This window comes from Schistocerca serialis, chromosome 2, assembly GCF_023864345.2.
Source record: "Schistocerca serialis cubense isolate TAMUIC-IGC-003099 chromosome 2, iqSchSeri2.2, whole genome shotgun sequence".
Lineage (NCBI taxonomy): Eukaryota > Metazoa > Arthropoda > Insecta > Orthoptera > Acrididae > Schistocerca > Schistocerca serialis.
In genome coordinates, this window is record NC_064639.1 from 782,233,118 (window position 1) to 782,251,555 (window position 18,438).

At 41.9% G+C, this 18,438-nt stretch overlaps 1 protein-coding gene across 1 annotated transcript in view; it reads left to right on the plus strand.

Moving 5' to 3' along the window:
- Positions 1-325: 325 nt before the first annotated feature.
- LOC126456403 (uncharacterized) overlaps positions 326-18,438 on the plus strand; it is a 123,471-nt gene continuing 105,358 nt past the window's right edge. Inside the window, exon 1 of the mRNA XM_050092157.1 lies at positions 326-469. The gene's annotated coding sequence lies outside the window, so the exon portion shown is untranslated. The remainder of the gene's footprint in view (positions 470-18,438) is intronic.

The window sequence follows — 18,438 nt, forward strand, 5'->3', positions numbered from 1 at the left end:
GCACACCACGGACCTCCCCGCTGCCGCTCCTTGATCTCATTTACATGGGTCCCTCCTCCGTTCCAACTGATGTGATTGCCGCCACATGGCGCAGCTCACGTGCAACAGATACGGAAGCCTGAGGGCCGCCGGTGCGTCGCCAGTACCACTGAAGGGCATGTTACGCAAGGCTGGCCCCAGTTTAAGCAGAACTCGAGAGCGCCAGCGGCCAGAGCACCTGCCGGCGACTCGTCCCCTCCCCGGCGAGGCGTGTTTACGACTGTCAGCGCGCGGGCCGGCGTGCTAAGTAGCGGCAGCGGCCAAGCCGCAGCGCACCGCCGTTGGTTTATATTTACCGCGCCGCTGCCTGCCAGAGGCACCACGGACCACGCCTCGTCGCGTTGGTCGCCAGTCTCCAGCGACGCGGCTCTCTACACGTACCGCTCGTGTCGTGCCGTCTCCGCGCTCGTCTTCAGCCGTAAGAGCCACAGTAAGTACAACCACGGGCGTGAGACTCATATAGGGACTTCCGGTAACACGACTTTGGTTCGGTGCCAGACCGCTTGGGTCGCTGCAAGTTTATCAATTCCTCGTGCAGTCACTTTCCTATCGCGTGATTTAAGGTCTTCCGTACTTGTTTGTGTTTCGTAGTAAACTTATACAGGTTCCATCACATTTGGTTTCTGCTTGCGACTTATTGCGTGAATTCCATTGGAAATACGTTGCTAGTATTCCGCTTGGTCTCTGCTCACGTCCACAGCACTGGACGGAGTAAATGATCCCATATATTTTGATTCATATAAAGCAGAAGCTGGTTTCGTCGTATACTGTTCTGTGGGGTTACGTACATTTATTACTGTTTACGGGTTCGTGTGTGAACTGCTAGATTTAAATGTATTCTGGGTATAGAGGAATGTTCGATACGAGTTGTCAGCTTTGACCAGTGGCGTAGGAAACATACGACAAACGCCGTAAACAATATGGTGATTGTAATCTGATGTTATTGACGACGCATTCAAACGGGCTAAGCTACAGATCAGTATGTTACTGCAACAAGGCCTTTTTAACATAACATACATTGGCTTCGCCAACTCGCAACCGAACTATTGCCTTACAACCTAACCTAGATCTTAGTAAATATACACATGAGTCTAACTGGCAATCAGCCTGTTGCATTCCAATCCAACCTATGCCTCGGGGTAGACTACGCATCAATCTGTCACCACAACTAGTTTTTTTTAATTGCTTTATGTTCGTTTGCTTCGACAACTAACAACAAAACTGTGAATATATGCACGAAAAAGCGACCTGATGGCACCCATTAACTTTAAGTCAGTGGCAAACGCCAACGACTCGTATCGAAAATTCCTCTTGGCCCTGCATTCCAATTATATTGTTTTATTCCACTTCACTTGTTTGTATCCGTTTCCCGTTCTTTCTCGCATTTAAAGGGGAACTCCATGTTAGCAGCTTTTGACAGAATTGGTATTCATTGTATCTTGCGCTGAATGAGTGTGCAGTTCTTCTTTGAATTGTATTTCTTCTTGCCAATGAGTGCTATGCATTTCACAGTGATTTGCATATTATGTAGATAAGAATGCTTTGTAGCCTTGGTGACTACAGTTTCATTCTTTGCAAATGTTAGAAATGCAATAGTTCTTACGCAGATCTCTCCCCACGTTATCAAGAGGCATTTAAATCAATACAATCCAGCAGAAATACATCTACTAGAATCGTCCTCTCACCCAAATTCTAATGTCGGAGCTTTCGTATGTGTATCCACAGCTGTTAAATAATTTGAAAACAGCATATTTGTGCTGTCAGCTGTACAATTGTATGATTATTCTGTCAGTTTCTATTATTAACATTGGCTTCATAGGAGATAAACATCCACTGAAGGCTCTGAGCACTATGGGACTTAACATCTGAGGTCATCAGTCCCCTAGAACGTAGAACTACTTAAACCTATCTAACCTAAGGACATCACACACATACATGCCCGCGGCAGGATTCGAACCTGCGACCGTAGCGGTCACGCGTTTCCATTGAAGTATGGAGTTCTCACAAAGTGTGTACTACTGTAATCGTGCCATAGTACAGCGCATTTACACGGAGTATGTGACAACAGACTTACGATAGTTTTACATGTTCTGTATTTGATTGGCGCATAGATGACAAAATTATATGTTCGAGCCGGCCGCGGTGGCCGTGCGGTTCTAGGCGCGTCAGTCCGGAAACGCGTGACTGCTCCGGTCCCGGGTTCGAATCCTGCCTCGGGCATGGATGTGTGTGATGTGCTTAGGTTAGTTAGGTTTAAGTGGTTCTAAGTTCTAGGGGACTGATGACCTCAGATGTTAAGTCCCATAGTGCTCAGAGCCAATTGAAACATTTTTGTATGTTCGATGCATTGATGTACTTTTTGTACACTGTTTTCCTCCTGTGAAGATGACCGTAATAATCTAAACAGATAGAGAATACGCATACAGCTGTACAGCTGATGGAACAAATATACTTTTTCCAGATTTAAAAATCTAATGCCTGCATTAAATGCCAAAAAAAAAGTTGAGTCCACGTATTACCATGCGAAGAAACTAGCTTCTGGTTTAAGCGAAACAAAAACGAATACGAAAGCATTTACCACACCCAATACAATATTAATGAACTGAGCGAAAGTTAAGTAGAATAACAGCAACACTTTCGCAGGGCAATTCAAACTTTGCAATACACACAAGAAGGTTGCGGTCAGGAACAGGAACAGGTCAGGAACTTCTGTGTTATGTCATATCATCTGGTTTTAGGTTTTGATATCTGCTGAATCGCAACTATTTCCACTTGATACTGCAATACTGGGCTTGGAAGGAGAGACAGCATTGGTCGTATTTTTTTGTTTTATTAACCGCAAAATCGATTTTCGGTCACTTGGTGACCATCCTCAGTGCTGTAATATACAATTTAAATTGGTAGGCATTGGTGTCAACAAGCTTAGAGCGATCACAAAGCTTGTTGACACCAGTGCCTACCAATTTAAATTGTATATTACAGCACTGAGGATGGTCACTAAGTGACCGAAAATCGATTTTGCGGTTAATAAAACAAAAAAAAAAAAAAAAGACCAATGCTGTCTCTCCTTCCAAGTATATCCATTATCTGGTCGTGGTGCACAGGGCACTCCATGGAGTCGCCAATCAATACTGGGCTTTATAAATAAATAATTTACCCTCAAAAGACGCCACGATGTCATTCACGAAGTTTTACATGACTACGAGAGGTTAAGAATTAAAATTTCTCACTTTACACTGTCACAAAAACTTTTCCAAGTACACACTGTACCACCAAACTACGAGCCTCATTCATGAAATATTAACGAATAATATCATCTCATAATATTCATACTTCGCAAAGCGAGAATACGTAGATTCGCTCCATATTTTCCCGTATCCGAAGTTCACTAGAAGGCCGCTAAGAACGCTACTAATCTGATTTCGTATCTTAAACACAGGCATTCCACCGGGCCACGTGACGCAGTCGATATTCCGCTGGACTCCCATTTGGGAGGACGACGGTTCAAACCTGCGTCCGGCCAACCTGATTTAGGTTTTCCATGATTTCCCTAAATCGCTTCAGCAAATGCCGGGATGGTTCCTTTGAAAGGACACAATAGGACCCATGACATCGCTGTTTGGTAACCTCGCCCAAATCAACAAACTAACCTGTCTGTCATAGTTCGCTTCCCCTGATCCAAGCTAGAAAGACACAACAACAAGCCTTGCACTTCTTATTATTTGGTGTTTTTGAGCACAATAAGATCTTCTGTGTCTCTAAATGCAACACATTTGTTTTAATGAAAAAATGCTAGTAGGCAAAGAGATTCAAGATTCTATGATTCTATCTGTCTAATTCGAGAAATGTAGAGTTTCATGAAGACATGATTACTTGCATACAACTGATGCACATCTCAGCAAGTGAAAAACGCGTTTCTGTCGGTAACAAGAGTATGCCGTTGACGTAAATGAGACATGTCCGTTTTTGAATTATCAGCTCCTGCTTTCGCGCATTCAGAAAGCAGACGTAACTGAATGTAGCACGTATCAGACCATATGAAGCCTGTAAGCGAAAGTAGATTATTAATATTATGTAATTATTTTTCTTTGAGGAGGACACACCGGATTTCCTTGCCTAATGCTAACGTGCTCTTCTACTGAAATGGACTAATTGTGTACGAGGCGTTAAATTCTAATCTCATCCCATTCATTTATTTTTCCGTAATTGTTGTTTTCCCAATGTCTTCTTTAATCGCAATTGATATTGTTCTAAATAGCAGCGCTATAAAAATGTACTGAAATGTATGCCGGATTGGCGTTTGGTGCAGGAATTGGGAGCTCTTCTTCAGCTAAAAAGAAACATGGTGTTAAAATTATATTCCATATTTTGAGATGTGATGGTCTGGACCAAACAAGACAAAAATGCCCAGTAAACATGGCCTCTGAAATGTATATCTGAAGAGCTATAGGCACGTGTTCATCTTCATTATTGTGAAACATCTCTTTTTCTGCAAGCACATCGCCGTCACGGACGTCGTAGGGAATGCAGTATGCAACATAGTAACATCTGTTAGTGTTGTTACTATATTAACAGGTCTGGGTTCTAATGGAACCATTTGTGTTTTGATAAGTTTCTGAAATGCTTTTACATTGTAGTTCTTTCTTTGCACTTACCAGCATAATGAAAACCTATTACTCATCACAGGAGATGGCAAACGTTATTCTCAAAAGGAAGCAACCGTCGCCCACCAGACGTGTATCCTGAAAAAATCCACAACAAAGGGTACCACCAGCACAACAATTCAGCCGTCTTTGTTTACTGCGGTATGCTGGCCGTTTGTAATGACAAAGAACTTACAGTAGAAGATATAAGTTCCACAACAGCGAAGATGAACACGCGCTCATAGCTCATAAGGTATACATTTTAGGGGCCATGCTGACTGAACATTTTTGTCTTGTTTGATACAGACTATAACCTCTCAAAATATGGAATACATGTGTGTGTTTTTTACACGCTATAAGCAATATCATATGGCGCTTAAACACACAGAGAAACCAGTTATTCTTCGATTACAGGACTGACGAGTAATCATTGGGAACAGTCATATTGATTGACTATGTGGGACCAGGCGTACCGAGCGATTGAAAGCTGACAGACCAAATAAAATTAATCGTAGGAGTAGCAGACGATGGAATGAAATTCATTGACAGTATCTTCAAGAAGTGAAATCCACTCACGAATGACATAGCCTATTCATTCGACCGATACTTGAATATTTTCCTCAGAAAGGAACCGTTACGGACCAAGATTGACAGAGAAGATACAAGGAAGGCCTACGACAGACCGATTGTTCATCGCGACTTGCGGTTACTTTTAAAATTGTGAGAACGTGGAAGAGAGAACCAACATTTTGCCACCGGTACCAATAAAATTACGCTGATTACTGTATGAGTAATTTTTAAAATGCAATTATTAGCAATTCTAATGATAATGAAATACGCATCCGTTGTCATCACGACACCACATCTTATACTCACGACACAGGCTTGTATTTGACAGCCAGCCTTGTGAAAGATTTTCCTTAAATGAATGAATGAATGAAGGGAGGGAGGAAGCTTATGGATTAACGTCCCATCGACATCGAGGTCATAAGAGACGGAGCACACGTTCGGAAATATTTGAAGCATGTGGAAGGAAATCGACCATGTCATTTGCCTGGACAAATTTAGGGAAATGAGGAAAACCTGTACTGGACGCGGATCTGAACCGTTGTCTCGAATGCAAGTAGTGTGTGCTAACCACTGTCCCAACTCGTTCGGTGATATCGAGTGTTGCACTCATTTTGTGCCATGGTTATCAACTCGTCTGTGGCCTACAACCAACTCTCGTCTGCACAAGATGAACCACAACCACGTTAAAATGTTGCAGATTTTCAACGACAACATCCTACGCAAAGCCCGAATGCTACTGAATGTCTGTAACGGTAGTGTCGGTACACTTAAACTTACTATAAAAATGTTACGGATTAAAAGTGTGTGAATGCAGTCTCGTCGTAGACCCATCACTCCAAACTCCCAGGAAATTTGCGTAGCATTTGAGTTCCCTATATTCGCTGCTTTGCCTAGAGCTCTCTAGTCGCATATACACAATGGGGATCTCTTTCACGTTTCTATAGCGTCTTACGAAGTAGCAGCTGGGAGGGTTAAGTATCACAGGAACAGTCGTCTGTTTCTTAACATGCTGAACCTACCTACCAGTTCAAGATGAGATCCTATGGAAGTTAAAAAAGTAAGACAAGAGAGACCAAGAGAGGATACGACAGAATAAGAGACGTTAGTAATGGCAGGGAGAAGAAAACCAGAAGGTTTTTGACGAGATAGGAATACTCGAAGCAGAGGATGCGAGAAGTGGCAGAAGACGCAAAAAATTTACTAAAAATCTGTAGTTCCTATGAGAGGCATGCAGAGGTTCGTGGCCTGATGAGTTTTTTAACCTATTAGTAGGCGTTATATTGTTCATGGAATGTGGTGAATTTGTTTTTGATGATTTGACAAACATGTGATTACTCTGAGCTGCTCGATATCGATATTAACAACCGATTGACCTCCGTGGTTCGTATTGAGCACATCTCTGAAAAAGAAAAGCATAAGAGTTTAATATGTCTTCAACGAAGAGCTAAACTTACGGAGTGTGACGTCAGATTGCAGAAGAACGGCGAAGTAGTTCGGCAAGTCTTTCACAAGGCAGACCTCCAGTACTCGGTTTAGGGTACCCACAGAAAATTCTGTGATGGCCTACTGGGGATATGAACCACGGCCTCATGTGAGAGACCAGTGCCCTAACCATTGCGCCATCCCGCTCAGCCATTCAGGTCAGCAGTTCCTATTTCCTCTAAGAGCCAATCTCTTCCAGAAACATTCGTCTATGATTTTACTTGAGAAATACGGCAAAGGCAAAACTTTGAGGACCACCTGAGTGGTGAACAGCACATTGTGTGGAATTTGTTGGAAAGTGGAGGAGTACAAGTAAGAGTACAAAGAGCGGAGGGCTGCAAGTAAAAGTACAAGAGAAAACAGTTGCCTGTTTGCTGGCAAGTCCCTTTAATTTCTCTCACGCCGATATGAACCGTAAAACAATGGTGTAGCCTGGAACGATGGACTGCATTGGAGCACCGCATTAAATAGTATCTGTTTTTTTTTCTTTTTCTTCTTGAGGTCCCATCGGAGAATGAGTGTGTTAGTGGGAGCTGAACAAGAAATAAGCGGATTTTGAATGTATGCTGGTCGAGATGTCGGAAATATATGGGGACTGGGAGAGCAGTGTTTAGGCCAAAACAGAAGGCATTATGAATCAGTTACCGGCAACTGTAAATATACAAACTTGATGGTTTTATTCGTGTTTTTTATGAGAATATTGTGACTTAAAAACCATTAATTTCCATTTGCATTCTTGGAATGGCAAAGAGAAAGTTAACTTAGGTTTCTGAACATAACGGAACGTTTCGCCTGAGAATGTCATCAGCAAAAAAAATTTTTATGGACATTTATAATTTTGTAACATTTCTGTTTAAAAATTTAATCGTAGGTTAAATCGTTAGCGCCAGAAAATTATTTCCTTGGTATCACATTTTAAATTCAAGTTAACATCTTCTGGGTTATTAGGCCGTGTCATGTTTCTTCTAAAATGTTCGACGTTTCGACCCCTCTGCTGGGATCTTCCTCAGGATATTTTGGTGTCCACTTTTGCTAGAGTGTTCTAGCAGTAGTTGACACCAAGAGATCCCGAGGAAGATCCCAGTAGAGGGGTCGAAACGTCGAACATTTTAGAAGAAACATGACGCAGATTAATAACCCAGAAGATTTTAACTTCAATGAGAACGGCCACGAAAGCCTGCAGACTTGCATTTTAAATTATGCACTAGTCCACAAAAATAATATTCGGTTTCGGTAACACTACTCAGCGACACTAGTTTCAGAGCCAAGTTCCTTTCGAGGCCGTAAAGCTGAATTCATTTAACATAGTTTGCACCAGAGTACTGGCAGTGTAAGGATCACCATTAAATGCGTCGTCGCAGATTTACGTGAAAGGCAGTTTACAACGACAAGGCCGGACGCACGATTTACGTAGAAAAACAAGATCTGAAAAAGCTGCTCTGCAGCATTCAGCAGACAGCGTAAGGTGGGGTTTTCGCGGTTATGGGTAAGTGTCTTGAAGTAAATGTAAAGTGCACACTTGTAATTTTAAAGTAAATATGCATTTTTGGTGTTGTCATCAAACATTTTTTAGTTGGTGCTATACCATGGTCTATATCCTGCTTATTCCTCATACAAATTTCATATTACTAGTTGTAAACGATTACTTGTAAATATAGTTGATTCTCACAGTGTGTGGCTGCAGAAAAGCACCACTGTTGTGCGTACGGTTAACCAGTTAGAATGCGCAGGTTTCGTCGGATGACATGACAGACGTGGTATGTCGGTGGAGTTTCCTGCTCAAGTCTGTATCTACACTCCTGGAAATTGAAATAAGAACACCGTGAATTCATTGTCCCAGGAAGGGGAAACTTTATTGACACATTCCTGGGGTCAGATACATCACATGATCACACTGACAGAACCACAGGCACATAGACACAGGCAACAGAGCATGCACAATGTCGGCACTAGTACAGTGTATATCCACCTTTCGCAGCAATGCAGGCTGCTATTCTCCCATGGAGACGATCGTAGAGATGCTGGATGTAGTCCTGTGGAACGGCTTGCCATGCCATTTCCACGTGGCGCCTCAGTTGGACCAGCGTTCGTGCTGGACGTGCAGACCGCGTGAGACGACGCTTCATCCAGTCCCAAACATACTCAATAGGGGACAGATCCGGAGATCTTGCTGGCCAGGGTAGTTGACTTACACCTTCTAGAGCACGTTGGGTGGCACAGGATACATGCGGACGTGCATTGTCCTGTTGGAACAGCAAGTTCCCTTGCCGGTCTAGGAATGGTAGAACGATGGGTTCGATGACGGTTTGGATGTACCATGCACTATTCAGTGTCCCCTCGACGATCACCAGTGGTGTACGGCCAGTGTAGGAGATCGCTCCCCACACCACGATGCCGGGTGTTGGCTCTGTGTGCCTCGGTCGAATGCAGTCCTGATTGTGGCGCTCACCTGCACGGCGTCAAACACGCATACGACCATCATTGGCACCAAGGCAGAAGCGACTCTCATCGCTGAAGACGACACGTCTCCATTCGTCCCTCCATTCACGCCTGTCGCGACACCACTGGAGGCGGGCTGCACGATGTTGGGGCGTGAGCGGAAGACGGCCTAATGGTGTGCGGGACCGTAGCCCAGCTTCATGGAGACGGTTGCGAATGGTCCTCGCCGATACCCCAGGAGCAACAGTGTCCCTAATTTGCTGGGAAGTGGTGGTGCGGTCCCCTACGGCACTGCGTAGGATCCTACGGTCTTGGCGTGCATCCGTGCGTCGCTGCGGTCCGGTCCCAGGTCGACGGGCACGTGCATCTTCCGCCGACCACTGGCGCAACATCGATGTACTGTGGAGACCTCACGCCCCACGTGTTGAGCAATTCGGCGGTACGTCCACCCGGCCTCCCGCATGCCCACTATACGCCCTCGCTCAAAGTCCGTCAACTGCACATACGGTTCACGTCCACGCTGTCGCGGCATGCTACCAGTGTTAAAGACTGCGATGGAGCTCCGTATGCCACGGCAAACTGGCTGACACTGACGGCGGCGGTGCACAAATGCTGCGCAGCTAGCGCCATTCGACGGCCAACACCGCGGTTCCTGGTGTGTCCGCTGTGCCGTGCGTGTGATCATTGCTTGTACAGCCCTCTCGCAGTGTCCGGAGCAAGTATGGTGGGTCTGACACAACGGTGTCAATGTGTTCTTTTTTCCATTTCCAGGAGTGTATATACAGATAAGCTGCACGTTGACTGTACACTAGTGAATTAGGCGATAACACCTTTAAAGCCATAAAATTTTGTACCAAAATAATTATAGTACCCACTATTTACTCCACCGCGACAATTTTGTTTACAATTAAACGCTGTGAAGCGGTAAAGGTTTTTTCTCGAGAATGAAAGCTCTTAGCAAGGGCGTGTTAAGGTGAAATAGCTCTATGAAACTGAGTAATCTTCTGACGCTTCAGGAAAGAAACGGTATTGTTTCGTGTAAATAAACTCTTGGGGTGAAAGTTGAAACGTAATATTTGCATCTCTGCTTCCTAATTTATATTTACTTCGTCAAATGAATTAATTTCGCACAGAGAGATGCCGAGTCACTTTGACATGCGCTTGCTTTGTGGCTTGTAGGGCAGGCGAAATTTTGGTTTGAGCATTTACATTATTTGTGACCTCAAAGTAAACGCAGGAGCGACTGGAATGCTGGAGTGCTGTGTAACATTGTGTTAACGCACTGCACGCTTTGTTGCGGTATGTTGGATTCACTTTATATCGGGACCGAGCAATGACTTGTTGGTGCATGCGTTCACAAGCGTTGGTGACAGGAAACAATTTAGCTAGATATTCGTTTAAACAACTCCTACCTTAGCTTTATGGTTGGATTTACCGTTTATTTACTCTGGAGACATGCACAGTTCGAATTTTGAATTCAAATAAACTGGTATAGAAGGTAGACAACCAAACTTTTCTTGATAATCGTTCACGAAGCTTGATACCGGAAATAGTTTTGTTTACGAAAAGAAAATGGAATAAACTTGAAATTCCGCACTTAGGAGAGAACATAGGGTTGTATATCATTCTTCCGAGTTCAAGACCTGGTAACTCAGTACAAGCTCAGCTGGATCTGGGAAAGAAACGAAATCTACTGTGAAAGAAATGTGTAGCGTTTATCTTTGCTAGAGCTCTTGTCACATTTTTTGATTGAAATATTTTGTGTTTTCAATTGCACATACAAGGAGGATACAAGGATCTGGACGTGGAAAGCTACTGGACCGCACTCTTCAAACAACACTCAACAATTTTATTAAATATCAACAAATTCCACATGGAACATACTTTGATACCTTGAGCACAGAGCCAAGGTTAACTGAAATTTTATAATTAAAATATTCTAGACTGCAACAGCCATTGGCCTTCAAAGTTCATCACAAATGAAACCCAGTTATAAAGTTACAATTTAAATGACGACTGATAGGTTTTACACATTGGCTGAATTATAAAACAAAGGGTTTTAAACAACAGCAAAAGGCTCTTAGAATCTTACTTACCCAGAGAGAAAAATAATACTTCTTACCTAAGCAACCTGAACACGGATGGCGCCCATAGTTGTTTACAGGGAAGGACAGTTCATTTAATACAACAACTTGAATACGGCAAAAGACCCACGAAAATCTACAGCAAACAAAGCAAATGTCACTAATTACTGAAGTATTTGAATTTACTTGAACAAATGTTGATTCATCACCCTACATCATATTCAACAATCAAGGATCACAGGCAATGGCCTAAGTTACTTTAACAAAACGCAGCCAGGTTTTACCATAATCGGCAATACCCCACAATTTAAGTACAATCAGAACGTTAAAAAAATCTTGAGGCTTTTACAATCAGACCCCTTAAAAATTCTCGTGGTTGCCTGTTTCTGGAACATTATGATCAGAATATGTATTTATTTGTTTATTTATGTATTGAACCTATTGCGGAAAGGGCCATCAGGTCCTCTCTCATAATGGATCAGGATTTCACACGTGCAGTACATTTTTACATTTTCCACCATAGTTACTTAAGAAATAACGATTGTAATATGATAAGTAGTATTAAAATGTGGCTCCATAAACTTTCACGGTGTACCGTAGTATTAAAATGATTTGCATGTGTGTAGAGGCAATGTGAGAAAATGATACTGACTGTGAACTAGTAAAATTAATACCGGTAGATCTTCTACTATCACTGCCACTATTATTACTATTATTATGGGCAGCAGTAAAGCAGTAATGGAAGAACTCCTGGTACAAACTTTACTAGTTCATAGTCAGTTATTAATTATTACTATTATTATTATTATTTCTTTCTTTTCTCAGACGTTATGTCTGGTCAAAAATGGAAAGTGATGCGGACCTTGATCAAGTGTGATTTCCTTTTAACTGTACGGTATATGTTATATTGCATTTAGGGACTTTCGGGTGATTGAACATGTATCAGTAATTACGGATACCTGTAGTTGTATATATAAGTTTTGATGTAGCTGTATTGCATTGATTTACTGGTGGATATTTCGTGGTATGACTCCGGGTAGTTGATAGTACAATTGGTATAATGTCAACTTTATCCTGATGCCACATGTCCTTGACTTCCTCAGCCAGTTGGATGTATTTTTCAATTTTTTCTCCTGTTTTCTTTTGTATATTTGTTGTATTGGGTATGGATATTTCGATTAGTTGTGTTAATTTCTTCTTTTTATTGGTGAGTATGATGTCAGGTTTGTTATGTGGTGTTGTTTTATCTGTTATAATGGTTCTGTTCCAGTATAATTTGTATTCATCATTCTCCAGTACATTTTGTGATGCACACTTGTATGTGGGAACGTGTTGTTTTATAAGTTTATGTTGTAAGGCAAGCTGTTGATGTATTATTTTTGCGACATTGTCATGTCTTCTGGGGTATTCTGTATTTGCTAGTGTTGTACATCCGCTTGTGATGTGATCTACTGTTTCTATTTGTTGTTTGCAAAGTCTGCATTTATCTGTTGTGGTACTGGGATCTTTAATAATATGCTTGCTGTAATATCTGGTGTTTATTGTTTGATCCTGTATTGCAATCATGGATCCTTTCATGTCACTGTATATATTGCCTTTTCTTAGCCATGTGTTGGATGCGTCTTGATCGATGTGTGGCTGTGTTAGATGATACGGGTGCTTGCCATGTAGTGTTTTCTTTTTCCAATTTACTTTCTTCGTATCTGTTGATGTTATGTGATCTAGAGGGTTGTAGAAGTGGCTATGAAATTGCAGTGGTGTAGTCGATGTATTTATATGAGTGATTGCTGTGTGTATTTTGATAGTTTCTGCTCCTTCTAGAAAGAATTTTCTTAAATTGTCTACCTGTCCATAATGTAGGTTTTTTATGTCGATAAATCCCCTTCCTCCTTCCTTTCTGCTTAATGTGTATCTTTCTGTTGCTGAATGTATGTGATGTATTCTATATTTGTGGCATTGTGATCGTGTAACTGTATTGAGTGCTTCTAGGTCTGTGTTACTCCATTTCACTACTCCAAATGAGTAGGTCAATGTTGGTATAGCATAAGTATTTATAGCTCTTGTCTTGTTTCTTGCTGTCAATTCTGTTTTCAGTATTTTTGTTAGTCTTTGTCTATATTTTTCTTTTAGTTCTTCTTTAATATTTGTATTATCTATTCCTATTTTTTGTCTGTATCCTAGATATTTATAGGCATCTGTTTTTTCCATCGCTTCTATGCAGTTGAAGTGGTTATCCAATATGTAATCTTCTTGTTTAGTGTGTTTTCCTTTGACTATGCTATTTTTCTTATATTTGTCTGTTCCAAAAGCCATATTTATATCATTGCTGAATACTTCTGTTATCTTTAGTAATTGGTTGAGTTGTTGATTTGCTGCTGCTAGTAGTTTTAGATCATCCATGTATAGCAAATGTGTGATTTTGTGTTGATATGTTCCAGTAATATTGTATCCATAATTCGTATTATTTAGCATGTTGGATAGTGGGTTCAGAGCAAGGCAGAACCAGAAAGGACTTAATGAGTCTCCTTGGCATATTCCACGCTTAATCTGTATTGCTTGTGATGTGATATTATTTTAATTTGTTTGGATATTAAGTGTGGTTTTCCAATTTTTCATTACTATGTTTAGGAACTGTATCAATTTAGGATCTACTTTGTATATTTCCAATATTTGTAGTAACCATAATTGGGGTACACTATCAAAAGCTTTTTGGTAATCAATGTATGTGTAGTGTAGCGACCTTTGTTTAGTTTTAGCTTGATATGTCACCTCTGCATCTATTATCAGTTGCTCTTTACATCCTCGTGCTCCTTTGCAACAGCCTTTTTGTTCTTCATTTATAATTTTGTTCTGTGTTGTATGTGTTATTAATTTCTGTGTAATGACTGAAGTTAATATTTTGTATATTGTTGGTAGGCATGTTATGGGACGATATTTAGCTGGGTTTGCTGTGTCTGCTTGATCTTTAGGTTTCAGATAAGTTATTCCATGTGTAAGTGTATCAGGGAATGTGTATGGATCTGCAATGTAACTGTTAAATAATTTAGTTAGATGTGAATGTGTTGAGGTGAACTTCTTTAGCCAGAAATTTGGTATTTTATCTTTCCCAGGGGCTTTCCAATTGTGAGTAGAATTAATTGCTTGGGTGACTTCATGTTGCAAAATTATCACTTCAGGCATCTGCGGTATCATCTTGTATGTGTCTGTTTCTGCTTGTATCCACAGTGCATGCCTGTTATGTTGTACCGGGTTTGACCATATGTTGCTCCAGAAGTGGTCCATGTCTGATATGCTTGGTGGATTGTCTATTTTAATGTGTGTGTTATCTATTGTCTGGTAAAATTTCTTTTGGTTTGTGTTGAATGTTTGGTTTTGTTTCCTTCTATTTTCACTTTTTTTGTATCTTCTAAGTTATTTGGCCAATGCTTGTAATTTCTGCTTCTTTTCATCTAATTGCTCGATCGCTTCTTGATGTGAGATTTTACCTAACCTTTTTCGTTTTTTTTTCTGACATTTCATTTCTTATAAATTGTGTTAGCTGTCCCATGTCTTTTCTCATTTTTTCTATTCTGATCTGTAGCCTGTGTTGCCATGCTGGTTTTGTGGGTTTCTTCTGTGTATTGGTTGGTTCTGATTTCTGCCTAGTGTGTATATTTAGTGTAGTGAGTGCTCTTATGTAAACCAGTAGTTGTAACTCTTCCATAGTTGTTTTCATTTATTTTGTTGTGTATGATTGTGTTGATAGTTTTTATTGTTGTTTCGACTTGTGGGTTATTTGGCAGTCTATGCAAGAATGGTCTTATGTGTGTATTTGTGTTCTATGTTGTGTATTCTATATATGTCCGCTGAAATTTTTCTTCTATATCTAACATGTATGACACTTCATGTTCTGTTTGTGCTTGTTCTGGTGGCTGTCTTAAGATTTAGTTTTCCTCTGATTGTTTAATTGATGCGTGTTGGTCTTTGTTTGTTTGCTCTGGGATGTTTGAGTCAATTACGGTATTTTCTTCTTCTTCTGATTGCACATTATTTTGTTCCAGTATTTGTTGTACTTGTTGTTTGATGTTTTATAATTCTGACTGGGTATCCTGTTATTTTTTATTATTACACGGATCTGATCAGCTAGTCGTTGTTCTGTTAAAAATTTTAATTCTGGGTATCTGGTAATAAATGTTGTGTATACTTGTGATCTGTATCCAGTTGTGTTGGTTCCTAGGTTTGTTGCTTGGTAATAACAGAACATGAGGTGTCGATTAACTTCATCTGACCATCTCATCCTCTGTCTTTGTTTTCCTTCTAGGGTGGTTGCAGGAAGCATAACCTGCAAAACACCTCTATTTGGATTTAAATCATTTTCCAGTTGGCTAGCAGTGTCGTTACTATTGTGGGCGGGTATAGGGTTCAAGCGTCGACCCCGACCATGACGGCGCTTGTCCGAGGCTTCTTTAGTTCTGTCCTGAACCAAGTAATCACATTAAAAGGGGGGTTAGCCCTATTAGTGGTTTGTTCTTTTCGTCGCCTTTTACGAGTGGCAGAACATACCGGAGGCCTATTCTTTTCCCGGGCCTCCACGGGGTTTATTATTATTATTATTACTGTAGTAGCAGATAGAAAGAGAACTATGGAACATAAAATTTTTAATTTAATACCATTTCTTATACTACAAACTTTTAACAACTGGCAAATGCAACTTGTTTCACAGCAAGCTGTTTACACCAGTGCCTAAGGGAAATAGCATATTCAGGAACAGAAGCTGGACAAAATCCATAGGTCCGTTGCCGTCTTAAATTAGTATGCACAAATAAGAGCTCGGAACTCTACAACAAAAGAAACAAGTAGAAACACAGTTAATACACGCAAATAACAGCTCGGAACTGTACAACAAAAGAAACACGATTAAAAACACACGCAAACAAGTATGTGTCAAAAGGTGCATTCTTGTGACAATGTTCTGCACATAAATATGCAAGTAAATGACTGTCGAAAGATAAAACCTTAACAGAGAACGCGCTTCGTCCCCCTCCCCTCCCCCCCCCCCCCCCCCTCCCGTCAGAGGTTCGAGTCCTACCTCGTGCATGGGTGCGTGTGTTCTTAGCGTAAGTTAGTTTAAGTTAGATGAAGTAGTGTATAAGTCTACAGACCGATGACCTCAGCAGTTTGGTCCCATAGAACCTTACCACAAATTTAACAGTTAACGCGTCCGACCTTGCCAGCCACACTAAAGCCCAAACATGACAGGACTTTATGTCTACAGTTCAGTATTTGCCCTCCTGTATTTAAACCCACAGACTGGCATATTAGAAGGGCAGGCGTTAACAGGTAGCCTAATTCAACAAGGCAATAACTAAGCTCAAACTGCACAGTTCAATACATCAGTTAACGAATAAACTTCCACGGACAGTCGCTAAAGCTGAAACATGATCAATCTGTCCCCTTTTATCTCAGCATAACATGGCACCTTTTAAAACAGAAAGGGAAGCTCGGAATTTATCAGAACAGTTTGAGAAGATGAAGGTAGCCACTACAGATTTGCAGCACGATGCGGTACTTGATCCCCAAAGCTACGACATTCCCGGCCAGCAATATCACGCCGCGCCCTCCTGTGTACCTCGTCTCCACCTCTCACCGGGTCCAGACTGTTAGGACCACTATCTGTTCACAAATGGCAACGTCAACGCCGGCCGGGGTGGCCGAGCGGTTCTAGGTCTGGAACCACGCGACCGCTACCGTCGCAGGTTCGAATCTTGCCTCGGCCATGGATGTGTGTGATGTCCCTAGGTTAGTTAGGTTTAAGTAGTTCTAAGTTCTAGGGGACTGATGACCTCAGATGTTAAGTCCCATAGTGCTCAGAGCCATTTGAACCATTTCAGCAACGTCAACATGGGCGTGGCAGCGTTCACTTGGCCACAGGTGCTCTGAAACTCCCCTGCCCGACGGCCTCCAAGAGACAACTGCCTTATTCGCACTCTCGCACCGTCTTCAAATTGCCTCTTCCCGTGCCTCGCGCCGTATCGCCACATCAGCTGGAAGCGCAAGAGCCGAACCAGCGATATTGTGTGACGTCGTATTGCTACGAAAGTATGACTGACAATTATATGTAAATTGCTGGTGGAGGGGGGGGGGTGGTGGGTGGTGGTGGGGGGGACAGAGACACGAAAGGAAAGGAAAGGGACTCTAGATGTCAGCTGCATCGGAACTTAATGCGGAATCAACGGCTGAGAGTGAAAATGTATGCCGGATTGGAATTAGAATGCAGAATCTCCTGCTTAGTAGACAGTTACGTTAATCACTGCCCCTACTGGACACAGTGTTTATCGTAATTGTGCGGCCTGTCTCGACACGCCTCTCTGCCGAGCCGCATTCCCACCTAGCACCACCTATTCGCAGTCCCCACCCATGTCCTCCATGTTCGCTTCTTTCAAATCTCCGCAATGAGGTTGGACGTAATAGTGTATCCACACTGAAGGTTGTGAATTCATTCCCCATCGAGGTGAACCAATTACATGAATTGTATGTCCGAAAGAAAAGGTACCACGCTTTCATATAATTATATGTTTGGCCGTCTGCTGCATAACGTGCTAGACAAATAGAGCTCTATAGAAGATAACAGTAACTCAGTATCTATGAGATTATTTTTCCTATTGTGTCCAGAACTTACCATATCAAAAATTTATGAAGGGCAATGCTAAAGATCAAAAACCACGTGTAAGGAGACAAATGCCAGTCTTGAATGCCCTCGCAATACTGCACGGGTGTGCGAAACTTAAGAACTAATGTAACATTTTGCAAACTGCCTATTGGCTTCTGTCTCGGGTTCTTCGGCCGACGTTCAACTAATGATTTTACTGACGTTTTGCCAGCACGAGTGGCTGGCATTGTCAAAGCTTCACCCTCCATTGCCGGTGGTGAACTGGAGCCGAGCTCGCGGCCGCAGGCTATATGTACCTAGCGCGCCAACGTCCGAGGGCTTCTCCGCGGTCATTTCCGGTGCGGTTCTCCTCTTGCTACCTGCGGCGGTACGCTGCAGTACGGTAAGCCAGGATCCGTTTACCTTAAGGTTTTCCTCTTTCGTATTGAAGCTGTTCGCGTGTTTTTGTATTTCTACAGCTTCTCTGAACAAGTGAGTGTGATAGTACTTCTCTACAGCCAGAACTTCTGTGTAGGCGAATTTTATTACGTGG